We start from the raw sequence: 17,698 nt of genomic DNA, 5'->3' as shown, positions 1-17,698 counted from the left end.
GCTATGGAAATACCTTGTACAGGACTATTATTTAAAGAATTTGTAAGAAGTTGGGTGATTAATAAAAACAGGTATAGAGAGATAGGACAACCTTGCCTAATTCCTCTCTTTAACTCAAATCTAGGTGAGGTGCCATATTTCAATTTGATAGAGCTGTTACCATTTGTATAGAGAGTCTTAATAGCCTTACAGAAGAAATCCCCAAAGCCAAGTCTCTCAAGGGAGTGGAAGAGGAACTGATGCTGTACTGTGTCAAATGCTTTATAAAAATCTAAAAATAATATGAAGCTATCCTCGGTTATTAGGTCTGAGTAGTCAAGTATGTCTAATACTAGTCTGACATTGTTAGAAATATGTCTGTTCCTCAAAAATCCAGACTGTGTTTCATCAATGATTGCATCTAGGACTTCTTTGATACTTTTTGCAAGTAGTAAGGCTAATATCTTATAGTCATTATTAAGAAGACAAATTGGACGCCAGTTATCGATGAGCAGCACTTATTTTTTGGGCTTAGGTATCAGTGTTATTAACCCCTGACTCATTGTAGGAGGGAGATCATTGTTTTTAATATTCTCTAAAAAGACTTCAAATAGGAAGGGAGCTACTTGTTCAGAAAATAATTTGTAAAATTCTGATGTAATTCCATCAACACCTGATGATTTATTATTCTTTAGATGTTTGATAAACTGTATAATATCTTCAACTTTGATGGGTTCATCACACTGTTTAGATTCTATATCACTGATAGAGTTAACATTATTCAGTGAGTCAAAAAACATCTGTGGATTCCTGACAGTACGTAGAGCTATACCATTTTCTGTAAAGAATTGCTACAGTATTTAGCGATTCATTTTTGGTCATCCTTAATAACACCACCTTAGTCCAATAACTTTTATTTTGAACGCCATGACGTGTGTATTCACGTTGAAGGAAATCTTATTCACGTCCGGGTCAGATTGTTTCCAGCATTTTCCCAAACAGCTGATCTGGTCTATACATTTCAACTGTGAAGACTAAAGAAATAACGACATATTTGATCATTAATATGGATTTCTTAAAAGCTGAAATCGCGAGGAAGAGAAAACTAATTGTAGACAAAGATCTTATTGATGTGAGTTACTGCTAGCTAGTATGTTTACTAGTCAGCTAGCTAAATTGAGCTAGCTAGAGTTGCTTTAAGTTAGCTAGGCTAGGATAACTAGCTAGGTTGCTTGGCGTGGGCAAGGGAACGTTTAATATCATTTTTACTCAAAATAGTAACTAGCTAGCCAACGTTAGCTTAAAGTACAAGTTGGGTGAGCCTGCGTCATGATACAATTAAGAGCTATATGGCTCTAAGGTTAGCGGCATGCGTGCGCCATCTAACGTTATCTTCGCTTAGTTTCAAGAGCTCAACTACGTTAGTTAGCTAAGTATTATTTTTTACTTGTGAGATTAAAATGTTGCCTTCGTTGCATCTTATTGTTGACATGCGGTGTTAATGAATCTATTCACAGGATTCAAAGAAATACTTCAAACGATCCGATCTTGCCCGAAAAGAAGAAGATGAGTATTTCGAAAGATGTGGCTACAAGGTAATATCACAGCGTTTCTATTTTTAAATATTTTTTTAACAGCGTTTCTAAACCTAGAGGCGAGATTTCAGGGAAAGCTTGTGAAGGAGACTAAAGAAAGGTGTATGCATGCTTTCCAGCCGGAAGAGCTCGTACATATATTATGACGTTTTAGACTTTGGAGACTTTTTTGTTGTTGTTGACGCAACCCGAAGTCTACGCCACTTCGTCGGTGATTGGTCAACAGTAGAGATTCTTCAGGGAAGTCTGTCATTCAATGAGGGACTACTCATTTTCATGCCAATTGTTTTCATTGAGAAATAGTGCACCAAATGTCTTGAAGTACAATTGTGTGGCTAAGGTATTCTTTGGCAAAAACTCAATAAGTCATTAATTTACTTATCTTTGTTTAATTCAGATTATTTTATGGAAGTGTGTACTGGCTACGGTGTCTCAAAATGGACAAACAGTAGTATTTGAAAAATGAGGGGGGGAAAAGCACAAGGTCTTAAAGGAGTATGCGAGCACACTTGTTTGGTTCTCCTAGTTGACTTCGCCAGCCGAACGGAAGCATGCCTTTAGTAGATCATTCCGGGGTTTGGGATTTGAAGTAAAAAACAATAAAAATAATAATACTTACCAGGTAAGTTGACTGAGAACACGTTCTCATTTACATCAATGACCTGGAGAATAGTTACAGGGGATGAATGAGCCAATTGGAAGCTGGGGATGATTAGGTGGCCATGATGGTATGAGGGCCAGATTGGGAATTTAGCCAGGACACCGGGGTTATCACCCCTACTTTGATAAATGTTATGGGAACTTTAGTGACCACAGAGAGTCAGGACACCTGTTAAATGCCCCGTCGAAAGACGGCACCCTACACAGGGCAATGTCCCCAATCACTGCCCTAGGGCGTTGGGATATTATTGTTTTAGACCAGAGGAAAGAGTGCCTCCTACTGGCCCTCCAACACCACTTCCAGCAGCATCTGGTCTCCCATCCAGGATCAAACCTGCTTAGCTTCAGAGGAAAGCCAGCATTGGGATGCAGGGTGATATGCTGCTGGATTAAGTCAATGAGAGAAGTGAAATTCTTCCTTAGTTATTCATTTTCTCAATCTAAATGTGATTTAGTACGGTTCTAGGAACACAAATCCCTCTACTTTCATATCACATCAAAATGCACTTACTGTGCTGTTTTGAGACGGTTTTAACAGTTGCCACCGACAGTATTTTTCAGTGACAACACGTTTGTGGCCGCCTTCTGTTTACACACAGGTGTTCGGAGACGCCGATGTAGTCCCTCTGTCTTGTCTGTTTTCTGTAAACAAGTGCTGTAACATGGAAATATGGCCATGTGGGAACCCTAACCCTATAAAAGTATCAGTTTTGTTTTTTGAAAATGTCTCACTGAGATGAAAGATAAGGTCCTTCTTATTCTAAAACCGTACCGCAAGCGATGCGTGGTAATGTTCAGACTGAGCGCCGAGGCTCTTAACAAACCTCCCCTGTACAGAAGACGCCTTCATCCAATGACTGTTATGTGTAATGTAATAGAACTGCGAGTCATGATCAAAGGCTAGTTATAGCCCATTGTCTGTTCTCTCTTATTCTCTCTCCCTTGTGCCCTTCATCTTACTCCTTGTTTCGAGATTCTCCTTTCCTCTCTGTCTGCCACCTTCTTCCATTCCCTTCCTCCTCCCCTTCCTATCTCTGCACTGTCTGTTCAATCTCCACTTTTTTTTTCTTCCCTCAGTGACTTGTTTTCAGAGTTTCAGTGCAGCCTATGACTAGACCCCTTACAGGGTTGTGTGGTAGTGTTTTTCTGATGTTGCATAGCCTGTGTTGACTGTGCTCTCTTCCCACCTTGTGAACGCTGCCCTGCAGGTTCAGAAAGAGGCACCTGAGAGACAGGTAGGGGATGATGGCACAGCAAAGGCAGGGAGCATGTCTCGAGGATGATCGACCGTAGGCAGTGGTGTGTCCCAAAAATCTTGCAAAGCTCCCCTTTCCGCTGCTTCTTCCCTTCAATTCTACCTGTCTGCAAGGACTTGATAGGAGTTTAAAATATGGAGGAAATGTATCTAGCAGCAAGCTAGCTATATACAGTCCAAAAATAACCCATTCCCTAGTTCTTTCCTCCAGGCTGCTTCAATGTTACCTGAATGTAAGCACAGTGTAAAAATACATTATGATTGCTCCACCCATCCTTCCAATAGGCTTAGAGCTTCAGTCATGTTGCTTAAACCTGTGAATTTAAGTGGTGGATGTGTGGGTTGTATTCAGTCCCTTCACTGATCAGTTGTCTGGAAGGAGAGGGGGCAAGGAATGGAGAGTTGGGACATAGCCATGTTGAGCATGAGTTTAGGCTCTGTCAGTTTATCCTTTTGCTTTTTAAGTTTTGGGTTAATCAGGCTTTGCCTCTTATATTTCAAATGAGTTTGATATGGGCCTTTGTAGCAGAAACAACTTTCAGTTTTTTTCCCTGTTTTTTGTGTTTGCAGGTTTTGCCTTATTTTGAGAATCGCTCATGTGTGGGGAGAACTGCATTTCAATTCAGCTGACTAATACAGCTCTAAATGTGCCTATAAAGTGGGTTTTAGCTTACAAATGCAGCACCTGCATCTGACTTGGATTCTTTGTGCATTTTGGGGGCTTTTGTGGTGTACTTTCTGTTGTTGTTGATTGTGCTCTTCCTAGAAACACAATCTTAAGGTGAAGAGATGCATGTGCTTCTAAAAGCATGACCCATCAGTAGGGTTGCACATTTTGGGGAATATTCAGAGGTGGAAACTTTCCGTGGGAATTAACGGGAATATATGGGAATTAACATTAATGCATTGGATATATTTACCATATCATATGGAGACAAACATAGAAGGTTTATCTTATAAGTAGACATGATTAAATCCTAACAATATAAATAAAAAACAATTAGTTACGAATTGAACTTTAATTAAATGAGTTGACTCTTCACATGGGATAATTTCCCTGAACAACAAAAGGGAATGTTGAATGATCCCCAATGATCCATCGCACCTACCCCCAAAAAAACATTTTCAACATACATCTGTAAAATAAACTTCCTCTCAGGCTTCTATGTCTTCTCCCTGGACCTCCTCATGTCCACCTCTTGAACATCAGACTCTGAGGCCTCATATTCACTGTCACTTTCCAACCTTGTTGAGGATGGCTCGTTGTCAGGCTCAAAAAGCCTCAAATTTGCCCGGGTGGCCACCAATTTTTCAACCCTTGTATTGGTCAGCCTGGTGTGTGTGTGTTCCCAAACAAGGACCAGTTGCGGCTGTAGTTGGTGGGATTTGGAGGATCATGGAGGCAACAGGAGAAAGAGCCTCAATCCCTTCCATCCGGTGGCTGATGAGATACAGTTGAAGTCGGAAGTTTACATACACTTAGGTTGGAGTCATTAAAACTCGTTTTTCAACCACTCCACAAATTTCTTGTTAACAAACTATAGTTTTGGCAAGTCAGTTAGGACATCTACTAATTTTCCCAACAATTGTTAACAGACAGATTATTTCACCTATAATTCACTGTATCACAATTCCAGTGGGTCAGAAGTTTATAAAAACTGAGTTGACTGTACCTTTAAGCAGCTTGGAAAATTCCAGAAAATGATGTCATGGCTTTAGAAGCTTCTGATAGGCTAATTGACATAATTTGAGTCAATTGGAGGTGTACCTGTGGATGTATTTCAAGGCCTACCTTCAAACTCACTGCCTCTTTGCTTGACATCATGGGAAAATCAAAAGAAATCAGCCAAGACATCAGAAAAAAAATTGTAGACCTCCACAAGTCTGGTTCTTCCTTGGGAGCAATTTCCAAACGCCTGAAGGTACAACGTTCATCTGTACAAACAATAGTATGCAAGTATAAACACCATGGGACCACGCAGCCATCATACCACCTAGGAAGGAGACGCGTTCTGTCTCCTAGAGATGAACGTACGTTGGTGCGAAAAGGGCAAATCAATCCCAGAACAACAGCAAAGGACCTTGTGAAGATGCTGGAGGAAACAGGTAGAAAAGTATCTATATCCACAGTAAAACGAGTCCTATATCGACATAACCTGAAAGGCCGCTCAGCAAGGAAGAAGCCACTGCTCCAAAACTGCCATAAGAAAGCCAGACTACAGTTTGCAACTGCACATGGGGACAAAGATAGTACTTTTTGGAGAAATGTCCTCTTGTCTGATGAAACAAAAGTAGAACTGTTTGGCCATAATGACCATTGTTATGTTTGGAGGAAAAAGGGGGATGCTTGCAAGCTGAAGAACACCATCCCAACCGTGAAGCACGGGGGTGGCAGCATCATGTTGTGGGGGTGCTTTGCTGCAGGAGGGACTGGTGCACTTCACAAAATAGATGGCATCATGAGGCAGAAAAATGATGTAGATATATTGAAGCAACATCTCAAGACATCAGTCAGGAAGTTAAAGCTTGGTCGCAAATGGGCCTTCCAAATGGACAATGACCCTAAGCATACTTCCAAAGTTGTTGCAAAATTACTTAAGGACAACAAAGTCAAGGTATTGGAGTGGCCATCACAAAGCCCTGACCTCAATCCTATAGAAAATTTGTGGGCCGAACTGAAAAAGCGTGTGCGAGCGAGGAGGCCTACAAACCTGATTCGGTTACCCCAGCTCTGTCAGGAGGAATGGGCCAAAATTCACCCAACTTATTGTGGGAACCTTGTGGAAGGCTACCCAAAACGTTTGACCCAAGTTAAGCAATTTATAGGCAATGCTACCAAATACTAATTGAGTATGTGAACTTCTGGCCCACTGGAAATGTGATGATAGAAATAAAAGCTGAAATAAATCATTCTCTCTACTATTCTGACATTTCACATTCTTAAAATAAAGTGGTGATCCTAACTGAGCTAAGACAGTGCATTTTGACTAGGATTAAATGTCAGGAATTGTGAAACTGAGTTAACTGTATTTACCAAAGGTGTATGTAAACTTTCGACTTCCAACTGAATGTTGGCACGACTGCCATATTACATCTCCATCCCAAAGCTCTTGCTTGGAAGTGCACTTTGCCAGACTGCCAAGAACCTTGCTCTCATCCAGGCCAAGGTGGCGAGACGACACTGAAGTGATGGCAAGATAGGTCTTGTTGATATTTTCATCAGACAGGATACTCTTGCCAGCATGCTTGGGGTTCAACATGTACACTGTGGCGTGTATGGGCTTCAGGTAGAGAAGTCTTCACGTTTTTGATGTATTTCAGAACTACAGTTTCCTCTGCTTGGAGCAACAGTGAAGTGGGCAGGGCAGGATGGATTTCTTCTCTTACATATGCAAGCAGATTCTGAACATCAGACAGGATGGCATTGTCTCCCTCAATCCGTGCAATGGCTACTGCTATAGGTTTCCGGCTGCTTACCACACTCTCCCAAAATACATAATCCAGGAGGATCCTCTTGATGGGGCTGTCCATATCGGCAGACTGTGATATGGCCGTTTCTTGGAGAGCCTCCTTCCCCTCCAGGAGACTGTCAAACATGATGACAACACCACCCCAACGGGTGTTGCCGGACAGCTTCAATGTGGTGTTCTTATTCTCTCTTTGCTTGATGAGGTAGATTGCTGCTATAACTTGATGACCCTTCACATACCTAACCATTTCCTTGGCTCTCTTGTAGAGTGTATCCATTGTTTTCAGTGCCATGATGTCCTTGAGGAGCAGATTCAGTGCATGAGCAGCACAGCCAATGGGTGTGATGTGAGGGTAGGACTCCTCCACTTTAGACCAAGCAGCCTTCATGGTCGCAGCATTGTCTGTCACCAGTGCAAATACCTTCTGTGGTCCAAGGTCATTGGTGACTGCCTTCAGCTCATCTGCAATGTAGAGACCGGTGTGTCTGTTGTCCCTTGTGTCTGTGTTCTTGTAGAATACTGGTTGAGGGGTGGAGATGTAGTTAATTATTCCTTGCCCACGAACATTCGACCACCCATCAGAGATGATTGCAATAGTCTGCTTTCTCTAATTTGCTTGACTTTCACTTGAACTCTGAACTCTGCATCCAGCACATTAGTAGATGAAGCATGTCTTGTTGGAGGTGTGTATCCTGAGTGAAGAACATTCAGAAATCTCTTCCAATATACATTGCCTGTGAGCATCAGAGGTGAACCAGTTGCATGCAAGGCATTCATCAGCATTTCTCTGACTATGTTCATCCAATGAGTCAAAAACACTTCAGATTCCAGGAGGACCATGAGCTGTTGCTACCGATAAGGTGCTGATTCATCATTTTCACCTCGAACAGAAGTAGAGGGACTTTTGTCAGGTTGCTTGTTGTGAACGCTGAGGGAACTTTATGCACTTTGCCAGATTCTGCATCTTTGTTGCATTCTTCACATATTTGGCACAGTATTTGCAAATGTACACAGCTTTTCCTTCTACATTAGCTGCAGTGAAATGTCTCCACACATCAGATAGTGCCTGTGGCATTTTCCTGTAAAGATTAGATTTTTTTTTTTTTTTTAAAACAACATACATGGAATTGTACAGATAAATAGTTAAGCAGTTAGGTTAAACAACTCCTTTTGTAAGATGAATGTCTTAAAATGAAACATGTATGGAAACCGGTGAATTGACACTCAGTTAGCAGGCTCAAGCAAGCTAAAACCCACATGGTAGCAAAAACTAATCAGCAGAAATTAACAAGTTAGAAATGATTTAAACACACTTTGCTGTAGGCTACTATTTACTAGTTAACAAAAATCATGTATGTTATAAAATATATTCACACCACCCAGTATTGTAATCAAAACTTACCAAAAGGCATGTAGTCTTTGGCTCAGACAGTAGTAGTGTGGGCTCAATAGCATCTCATTAGTGTGCAAGATCATGAGAATCAGCTGTACATGTGATGGAAGAATGCACTGTGCATGCAGAGGGTTGCAAATCTATTGAATTGGGGATAGTTTAACCAAAATATGCCACAAGACCTAGAATTGCCTTATGTGTATCCCACAAAGGTTCACTGTTATAGGCTAACTTTCTTTAATGAATTTAAGCAAAATACCCGGGCTTAATTTCCCATGGAAAATTTCCGGAAAGTTTCTGACCCTTTGCAACCCAACCCGACGTATATTTGAAAGATGAAATTGCTATGCAGTGGTTTAATCATTTTAAAACATGATTTTTAACAGCCATGAAGATGGTCTACATGCAACAGTTTTTTTCCTATGTTCATGCTGCTTTGAAATGGTATGATGGATTTGTATACCATCATACATTGGTTTGAGACATTGGTTTGCTTTGGAAGAGACTGCTGGTCCCAGGTGAGTCAGTAGCAATAGATAATGTCTCTGCATGACAGTACGGAGTGAGCACGCTCTACTGCTTCTGCTGGCATTTTAGCTGTTTGTGAGGATGATTATGATAAAACATTTCGCCAGCTGAGAGAGAGGAGGTTTCACTCTCGCCAAAACCTGTCCAAAATAAGCCCAATGCGTTTCTATGGGCTTATTTTGGACCTAAGCTTGTCGACTGCCTTCCTGCCAACTCCTATTGTTAGGACGGAGATATGAGCACCTTTTCATTATATATACAGATCTCTAGTGAGAGCCAATAGTAATGGAGACCTCTGAGTTTTGCCTCTAGAGCCCCACAGTGGAGGTGTCATAATACTTATAAAACCTAGCGGTCAAACAGGGAAATGGTTCCAATCGTTTTTCCACTATTCATTTTTCTCATAGCGCTTATTTTAACTTATTCTAAAATTCCCTGTGTTTTGTGTATCCTTACCCTGGCGTGACGTTTTGATAGCCATGTAACCATTTATCAATATATTAGTCTTTACTCAATTAGCATTTTTAAATAGCATCAAAGTAGACATGCAAAACAACATCCTTGCAAGCTTCTGCATGTCATCTCCAGCTGACACCTTTTGCTAACAGGTATTGTGTCAATTTAAAACTTGCACAAGACAGTTCATAAAATTGTAAATGTAAGAAATTTCGCCAATTTATTCAGTACTACATTTAGCTAATATTAGAATCTCTGGATTAATTTACCTTTGCCTTGATTGGGCAGTCTCAGCCAGATCATGGCATTTGTAGCTCTTTATGCTAGCCTAATTAGCATTTTTGGAGGTAAATACAGGTGAATAGATAAATCACATTGTCAAAGAAAGATTTACACGGTTATCAAAACTCCATGCCAGGTTAAGCCTATATGAACGGCCCTTATTTTAAGTGTTCCTAAAATCCCCTTTGGGAAAAATTATTGGAACCTGTTTGAATGCTGGTTATTATGACTCATACTGTGGTACACTATAGCAGTGAAAACAGGAAACTGACCCATGTCCCTCTCTCTCCCTTTTACCTCTGTGTTATCTCAAAGATGGAGAAGAAAGAAGAGAAGGCTGATCCCTCCACCTCATCCAATAGCACGTTAGAGTTGGAGCTGACTGAGGAGAAGCTGCCAATGTCGCTCTCCCGGCAGGAGGTGAGTCGGCCAATCAGAGCTGGTTTTATTGTGTCAAGCCTCCTGGGTTCTGTTCATTTGGTATGAACAGGGAGGAGACGTGCTTGTTTGTTTGTTTGTCCAGGTGATCCGGCGGCTGAGGGAGCGAGGGGAACCGGTGCGTCTGTTTGCAGAGTCAGACTATGAGGCCTTCCAGAGGCTCAGGAAGATTGAGATTCTCGCTCCGAAGTCAACAAGGTAACATCCTGTCACTGTTATGAGGCAGGGTGGTGGTGCGAACTTGCTCTTTGTTTTTGTGGTGGGTTTTATATTGTTTTTGTAAGGTTAAAGAAGTGATGGACACAGACTTTTAAGCACTCACCTCTCATTGTCCTTGGTACTGTTGTGTACATGCTAGCCCAGAACATTATGTGACTTTTCGGGCACTGACAACCTGTGATGTAAAGATGATCACCTGTGTTACTGTGTATTCTCTGGGCAGGGTTTGAGGAATGACCTGAAGGCAGCCATGGATAAGATTGATGCACAGTACCTGAATGAGATCGTAGGGGGCACTGGGGAGCCAGGCGAGGTGGACACACAATTCGACCTAAGAGTACACGAGGCAGACACAACCATCGAGGAGTTGGAGGTACACAGCGACTGGGGAGTCACTAAAGCCACTATATTTGTCCTTAACTCAGGGTTGAAGGGCTACATTTTAATCCACAATTGTAAATAAAAAGTGCTGAATGTCCCTCTTCTACCACAGTCCAAACAAAGTCCTATGTGTCAATGCGTCATAAGAACACTGTATTCCCTTTGTCCTCTTGTTTGGTATTTGTTGTCCTATAGGCTCTGGGTAAATCTCTGGGAACGGGAGATGACAATGGGGACCAGGATGTCATCGACAAAGTCCTTAGGGTGAGACTGAGAGGGTTATGCTCTGCTTTTTACTTCAGGGAGAGTTGTTTACTAATTCAACAGTTGCTGATGTGATCTCTATCCAGTGTTGTAATTATTTATTGTAATGCTGTGATGGAGATATAAAAAAATTATAATGTTTGTGTGCTGACATGGTTGTGTTATGGTCAGTAGTTTCTTGGCAGTTGTGGATATAGTTTGTTGTGGTCTGTAGTTCCTGCTGGGAGTCTGGGCGAAGGACCTGAACGGTCGAGAGGACCACGTGAAGCGCAGCGTCCAGGGCAAGCTGGCCAGCGCCACCCAGAAACAGACTGAGTCCTACCTCAAACCGCTATTCCGGAAACTACGCAAGAAGGTGTGTTCACCTCAGGGAACTGCCCTCTGTGAAATGAGTGTGGTGGATATGGTCTTGTTTATTGTCATTCTCTATTTTTTTAGAGTTTGCCAGCAGACATCAAAGAATCAATCACAGACATCATTAAATTCATGCTGCAGAGAGAATATGTAAAGGTATTGAACTTGTTTTCTACCTGTTGTCACTTATATTGGGTGTTTTGTGTTTAGTATGATTGGTAATAGTGTGTGTCATGTAACTAAACTAAGATTGGGCAGTTGTCCTTAAACTGTGCTTGTCTGTTCCAGGCGAACGATGCATACCTGCAGATGGCCATTGGTAATGCCCCCTGGCCCATCGGGTGACCATGGTGGGCATCCACGCCCGTACGGGGCGAGAGAAGATATTCTCCAAACACGTGGCCCACGTCCTCAACGACGAGACCCAGAGAAAATACATCCAGGTTAGGACCTCTGGGTTAACCTCTGAATATAACTTGGATCAAAGATGACCCCTAACCTCTGGGTTAACCCAAATAGAGTAGCAGAAGTAAGATAGCTGACTGCTCAGCCTTCTTGTGAAAATATCTTAACGTCTGCTCTCTTCAACAGGGACTGAAAAGGTTGATGACTATCTGCCAGAAACACTTCTCCACAGACCCCTCAAAGTGCGTGGAGTACAATGCCCTGTAGTACACTGACCGTCTACACCTGTGGTCAACAAGCCTTGTCTTAGAGTCCTGGGGTGCGCAGGCATTTGTTTCAACCTAGCACTACAGCACCTAATTCAATTGATTATGGTCTTGATGATCATAAAATACGTTGAATCAGGTGCGCCAGTGTTGGGTTGGATGGAAAGCATGCCTGTATACTTTGTAGTCTTACAGGATCAGGATTGGTATCACGTCTGTGGAAGTCACAACAGCTGAGGAAGTCTCTGTACTTCTGTCTACATACCTGTCAATGGAGATCCAGCTGTTCATGTATATTTGGAGGCTCACTTTTGCCACTGTTTACTGTTTTGGGTTGCTTTTTTTTTTAGGGTGTACAGGTTAGTATTTTCCTTGTTACTCAAATGAACGAACATGCCGTGTAAATATCCCTTCTAAGATTAGTCTTTCTCCAGTGTGCTAGTTCTATATCTTTGTAAGAATGGCCATGATGTGTAAGTTTTATTATGCAAAGCTTTGAAAAAATAAGCTTTAAATTCAAGAATGAGAAAACAGCAGTTGAAACCTGTCAAAGTATACATCTTACCTGTGTGAAAGGTAAACTGTCTTCTTATTAATGCAATAAATATATCTAAATTCAAGGGTGTTTGGTGTCAGTCACTTTTCATTCCTTTATTAAGAAGTAATATTATTTAGAGAATACATTTTGATGGAACTTTTAGATAACTGCAAATGTTCCCTAGCTTTATAATGTCGCAATGCACAAGATCATTAAATGAGAAGCGCCATTTTAAACGAAGGGCAAAGTTTGCTATACAGCTGTAAAATGATTAATCTATAATCTCCAGAAGCCAACAGCAGAGCCAATGTTTATTATACACTTGTCTGTCTACAGAGCAACGCATTGCTGCAGATCTTTACATGCTGACCAGACACTGCGTGAATGTTGCAAGATAAATTTACACATGTTAACAAACGTTGCTCGTGGACGTCTGTGTGGCCAGGCGCAAATCGTGCCTCTCCCATCTCATTGGTTTTTAGGAGCATATACCCATGTGATTGAAAGATGAATTGAGGTTCACGCTCCAGTCAGTTGTGGTAATTGTAAGAATTTGTAAGATTTTCTACTTAGTGTGCCTCTAACATGCACCAAGCTAACAAACGTTATTACCATGAATTGCAGCTATTACACATGTTTTCCACTAACCAACTAGTTATGTCTCAATGCAGCTTACACAAGCAAACTGATGTTTCCACTTGCAGCACATAACAGGAACTGGCCCAACCACAAGCCTACGGGGGCCCCATCTCGTGATAACAGCAACAGTGTCTGGCATGCTCGACCCTGTGAAAACAGGAACACACACATATATGCCATAGCTTATCCAAGGCACTCACACCCAGATTTAGAGCTTTGATAGAAACTCAACATCATCAGAACATTGCGCAAGATCGCAGGAAGACGCATGAACAGATGGAGCCAATCGACGGTGACAACACCTGGACCTGAGCCAACCAGAGGACCAGGACTTCAAGACTCAACCTACTTTCTGTGTTGTATAAAACATGTAAACAAACTGTTTTAGGGGCTCTCTTCCGCTGGCTCCCTCAGAGCTACTGGAACGAGTCCGTGCACGCTGTACCAAATATCTTCACTCTGAATAAACTATCGCTTGTCATATAATTTAGCGCCTTGTCCGAATCAGTCCTTGACCGACTCTCCCTTCTACTCATTCCATCACCAACATAATGCACCTTTAAAGTTGGTTGCCAACTGCTATATAATGTCCAAAGAAAAAACCCGAAGGAGGAGAGATTACGAGAAACAAATTTGGTTGACTGTTAATCTGTGGATGAATTGTAGGAGTAGAGGACCTTGGGCATTTCAGGTAAAATAACAACCCAAATGTATATCCCAGGGCAAATGATCTAACAACGGCTAGCTAAATTGCCATACATGTTTAATGCTTTTCGACCTGTCCCCAAATTAATATAGTAGGTTCAGAGTTAGTTTTGATATTTCAACCTGCATGACCTGATCGCATCTGGTGTGGGGGGACAAAATCAACATGTTAGACCTTTGCGCCACTCCGCAGCAAATGTAAAAACGTTTTTAAAGACGTTCGGACCTTCAAACTTCAATAGCTCGCAAACGATTTGAGCTACATACCTCAGGTTAGAGAGACTATGAAGGAAAAAAAGTAGTGCAACATTGCACAGGTCTTATTTGACACATTCCGACCCGAGTTTCATACGCACATCGCAATGGTGTTGGCAGCCTAGCGCACCGTCAACGCAACTAGTTAGGGGCCTTCAAAAAAGTGCATGATCACAATATTGAAATGTCAATACCTCTTCAACCGCTTGATTTAGCAACCTCATTTCAATTGTCCATTATTCCTAACATGGAGAGAAATGTTGCACACCCTTGCGTTTTCTCATAAAATTATTCATTTTATACATATATGTATGTATACCAGTCAAAAGATTTGACACACCTACTCATTCAAGGGTTTTTCTTTATTTTTACTATTTTCTACATTGTAGAATAATAGTGAAGACATTAAAAATATGAAATACACATATGGAATCAGCGCTACAGGGAGACAGGACGGACAGCTGATCGTCCTCTCAGTGGCAGACCACGTGTAACAACACCTGCACAGGATCGGTACATCCGAACATCACACCTGCGGGACAGGTACAGGATGGCAACAGCAACTGCCCGAGTTACACCAGGAACACACAATCCCTCCATCAGTGCTCAGACTGTCCCCAATAGGCTGAGAGAGGCTGGACTGAGGGCATGTAGGCTTGTTGTAAGGCAGGTCCTCAGCAGACATCACTGGCAACAACATCGCCTATGGGCACAAACCCACCGTCGCTGGACCAGACAGGACTGGCAAAAAGTGCTTTTCACTGATGAGTTGCGGTTTTGTCTCACCAGGGGTGATGGTCGGATTCGTGTTTATCGTCGAAGGAATGAGCGTTACACCGTAGCCACTACTCTGGAGCGGGATCGATTTGGAGGTGGAGGGTCCGTCATGGTCTGGGGCGATGTGTCACAGCATCATCGGACTGAGCTTGTTGTCATTGCAGGCAATCTCAACGCTGTGCGTTACAGGGAAGACATCCTCTTCCCTCATGTGGTACCCTTTCTGCATGCTCATCCTGACATGACCCTCCAGCATGACAATGCCACCAGCCATACTGCTCGTTCTGTGCGTGATTTCCTGCAAGACAGTAATGTCAGTGTTCTGCCATGGCCAGCGAAGAGCCCGGATCTCAATCCCATTGAGCACGTCTGGGACCTGTTGGATCAGAGGGTGAGGGCTAGGGCCATTCCCCCCAGAAATGTCCGGGAACTTGCAGGTGTCTTGGTGGAAGAGTGAGTTAACATCTCACAGCAAGAACGGGCAAATCTGGTGCAGTCCATGAGGAGGAGATGAACTGCAGTACTTAATGCCACTGGTGGTCACACCAGATACTGACTGTTACTTTTGATCTTACTTTTGATTTTGACCCCCCCCCCCCTTTGTTCAGGGACACATTATTCCATTTCTGTTAGTTACATGTCTGTGGAACTTGTTCAGTTTATGTCTCAGTTGTTGAATCTTGTTATGTTCATACAAATATTTGTGTGTGTGTTCAATTGTAAAATCACTTACAATTCAATTGCTCTTCGATGACATGACCTAGGCACCTCAAACCAACTTCATATTGTTCACAGGATAGGGACACACATTGCACAGCCTTTGGTTTTCCCAAAAAGCACTTACATGAGTTTATATAAATATTTGAAACTTTAGAATTTCTATAGCTCTTCAATCACATGACGTAGCAACCTCATTTCGACTTTAATTTCTTCCTTACATAGAGAGTTTATGTGGCACAGCATTTGGCTTTTAATAAAATGATTCCAACATGTAAAAAAAAAATATATATATATATATATATATATATATATATATATATATATATATATATAAATAATCACTTAAAATTCAATAGCTCCTTGACCATGTGACATAAACACCTTATAAAACCTTTGGAATGTTCACAGGGTAGGGACATACATCGCACACCCTTTGGAGTTCTGAAAAATGGTTACATTTATTTTACCTTCATTTATTCTTTACATAAAGTGTTACGTTGCACAGCCTTTGTTTTTTTTTTCACAAAATTATTCCAATATTTTAAAAATTTGATCATATTACTCCAGTGCTAGCTTCTCTACACTGGTTTCCTGTTAAGGCTAGGGCTGATTTCAAGTTTTTACTGTTAACATACAAATCATTGCATGGACTCGCTCCTACTTATCTCTCTGATTTGGTCCTGCCATACATAACGTACCTACACGTAGGGCTGTGGCAGTCATACATTTTTGTCAGCCATTGATTGTCAAGCAAATAACTGCCGGTCTCAAGGTAATTGCCCATTAATTAACATAAACACATTTATCTCCTGGTTTTCACGTGTAGTCTACAAGCCACTGATGCAGACCTTTGGAACATCTACATTTACAAAAAACTATATAGCCTATACTATCACAATAAATCAATTATTTTAGACGGGTCTAAAGAAACATCATATGAAGAAAATGTAATTTATTTAAGAAGAACAGAATATTTGTCCTTGTGTTAGGCCCTGATCTGGCTCTGCCATATGGCTGTGGGCTACACTAGTTCATTTAGTAGACAAGATTTGTTTCGAATTCCATGGCATTATTTTATAGTATAAAGAATGCAATTGAACATAGCTGAATAAAATAGAAAGGATATTTTCTCCAAACGATTTGAGGGAGTACACACATGCAGCTATTCTGTGTTGAGCGGTTAACAAAGAAACAACGGCCCACCTATAGTTGAAGTGAGAAGTTTACATGCACCTTAGCCAAATACATTTAAACTCAGTGTTTCACAATTCCTGACATTTAATCCTAGTAAAAATTCTGTGTCTTAGGTCAGATAGGATCACCACGTTATTTTAAGAATATGAAATGTCAGAATAACAGTAGAGAGAATGATTGATTTATTTCAGCTTTTATTTATCTCATCACATTCCCAGTGGGTAAGAAGTTTACGTACACTGAAATAGTATTTGGTAGCATTGCCTTTAAATTGTTTAACTTGGGTTAAATGTTTCGGGTAGCTTTCCACAAGCTTCCCACAGTAAGTTGGGTGAATTTTGGCCCATTCCTCCTGACAGAGCTATTGTAACTGAGTCAGGTTTATAGGCCTCCTCGCTCATACACACTTTTTTCAGTTCTGCCCACACATTTTCTATAGGTTTGAGGTCAGGGCTTTGTGAGGGCTACTCCAATACCTTGACTTTGTTGTCCTTAAGCCATTTTGCCTCAACTTTGGGAGTATGTTGGGGTCATTGTCCATTAGGAAGAACCATTTGTGACCAAGCTTTAACTTCCTGACTGATGTCTTGAGATGTTGCATCAATATATCCACATCATTTTCTTCCTCATGATGCCATCTATTTTGTGAAGTGCACCAGTCCCTCCTGCAGCAAAGCACCCCCACAACATGATGCTGCCACCCCCGATCTTCACGGTTGGGATGGTATTTTTCGGCTTGCAAGCGTCCCCCTTTTTCCTCCAAATATAACGATGGTCATTATGGCCAAACAGTTCTATTTTTGTTTCATCAGACCAGAGGACATTTCTCCAAAAAGTACAATCTTTGTCCCTGTTACGTGTTACGTTTTTCTTGTTCCCCATTTTCCCCTGTTAGTGTGTTTGTGTCCTGGGCATTACAGGTGTA

The 17,698-nt window shown here is 41.5% G+C and overlaps 1 pseudogene; it reads left to right on the top strand.

Annotated features, from left to right (window-relative positions):
- Positions 1–908: 908 nt before the first annotated feature.
- LOC123724478 (pre-mRNA-splicing factor 18-like) lies at positions 909–13,612 on the top strand (annotated as a pseudogene).
- The last annotated feature ends 4,086 nt before the right edge of the window (positions 13,613–17,698 follow it).

Source organism: Salmo salar, chromosome ssa10 (assembly GCF_905237065.1).
Source record: "Salmo salar chromosome ssa10, Ssal_v3.1, whole genome shotgun sequence".
NCBI lineage: Eukaryota > Metazoa > Chordata > Actinopteri > Salmoniformes > Salmonidae > Salmo > Salmo salar.
This window is presented reverse-complemented; position numbering and strand designations above follow the sequence as displayed.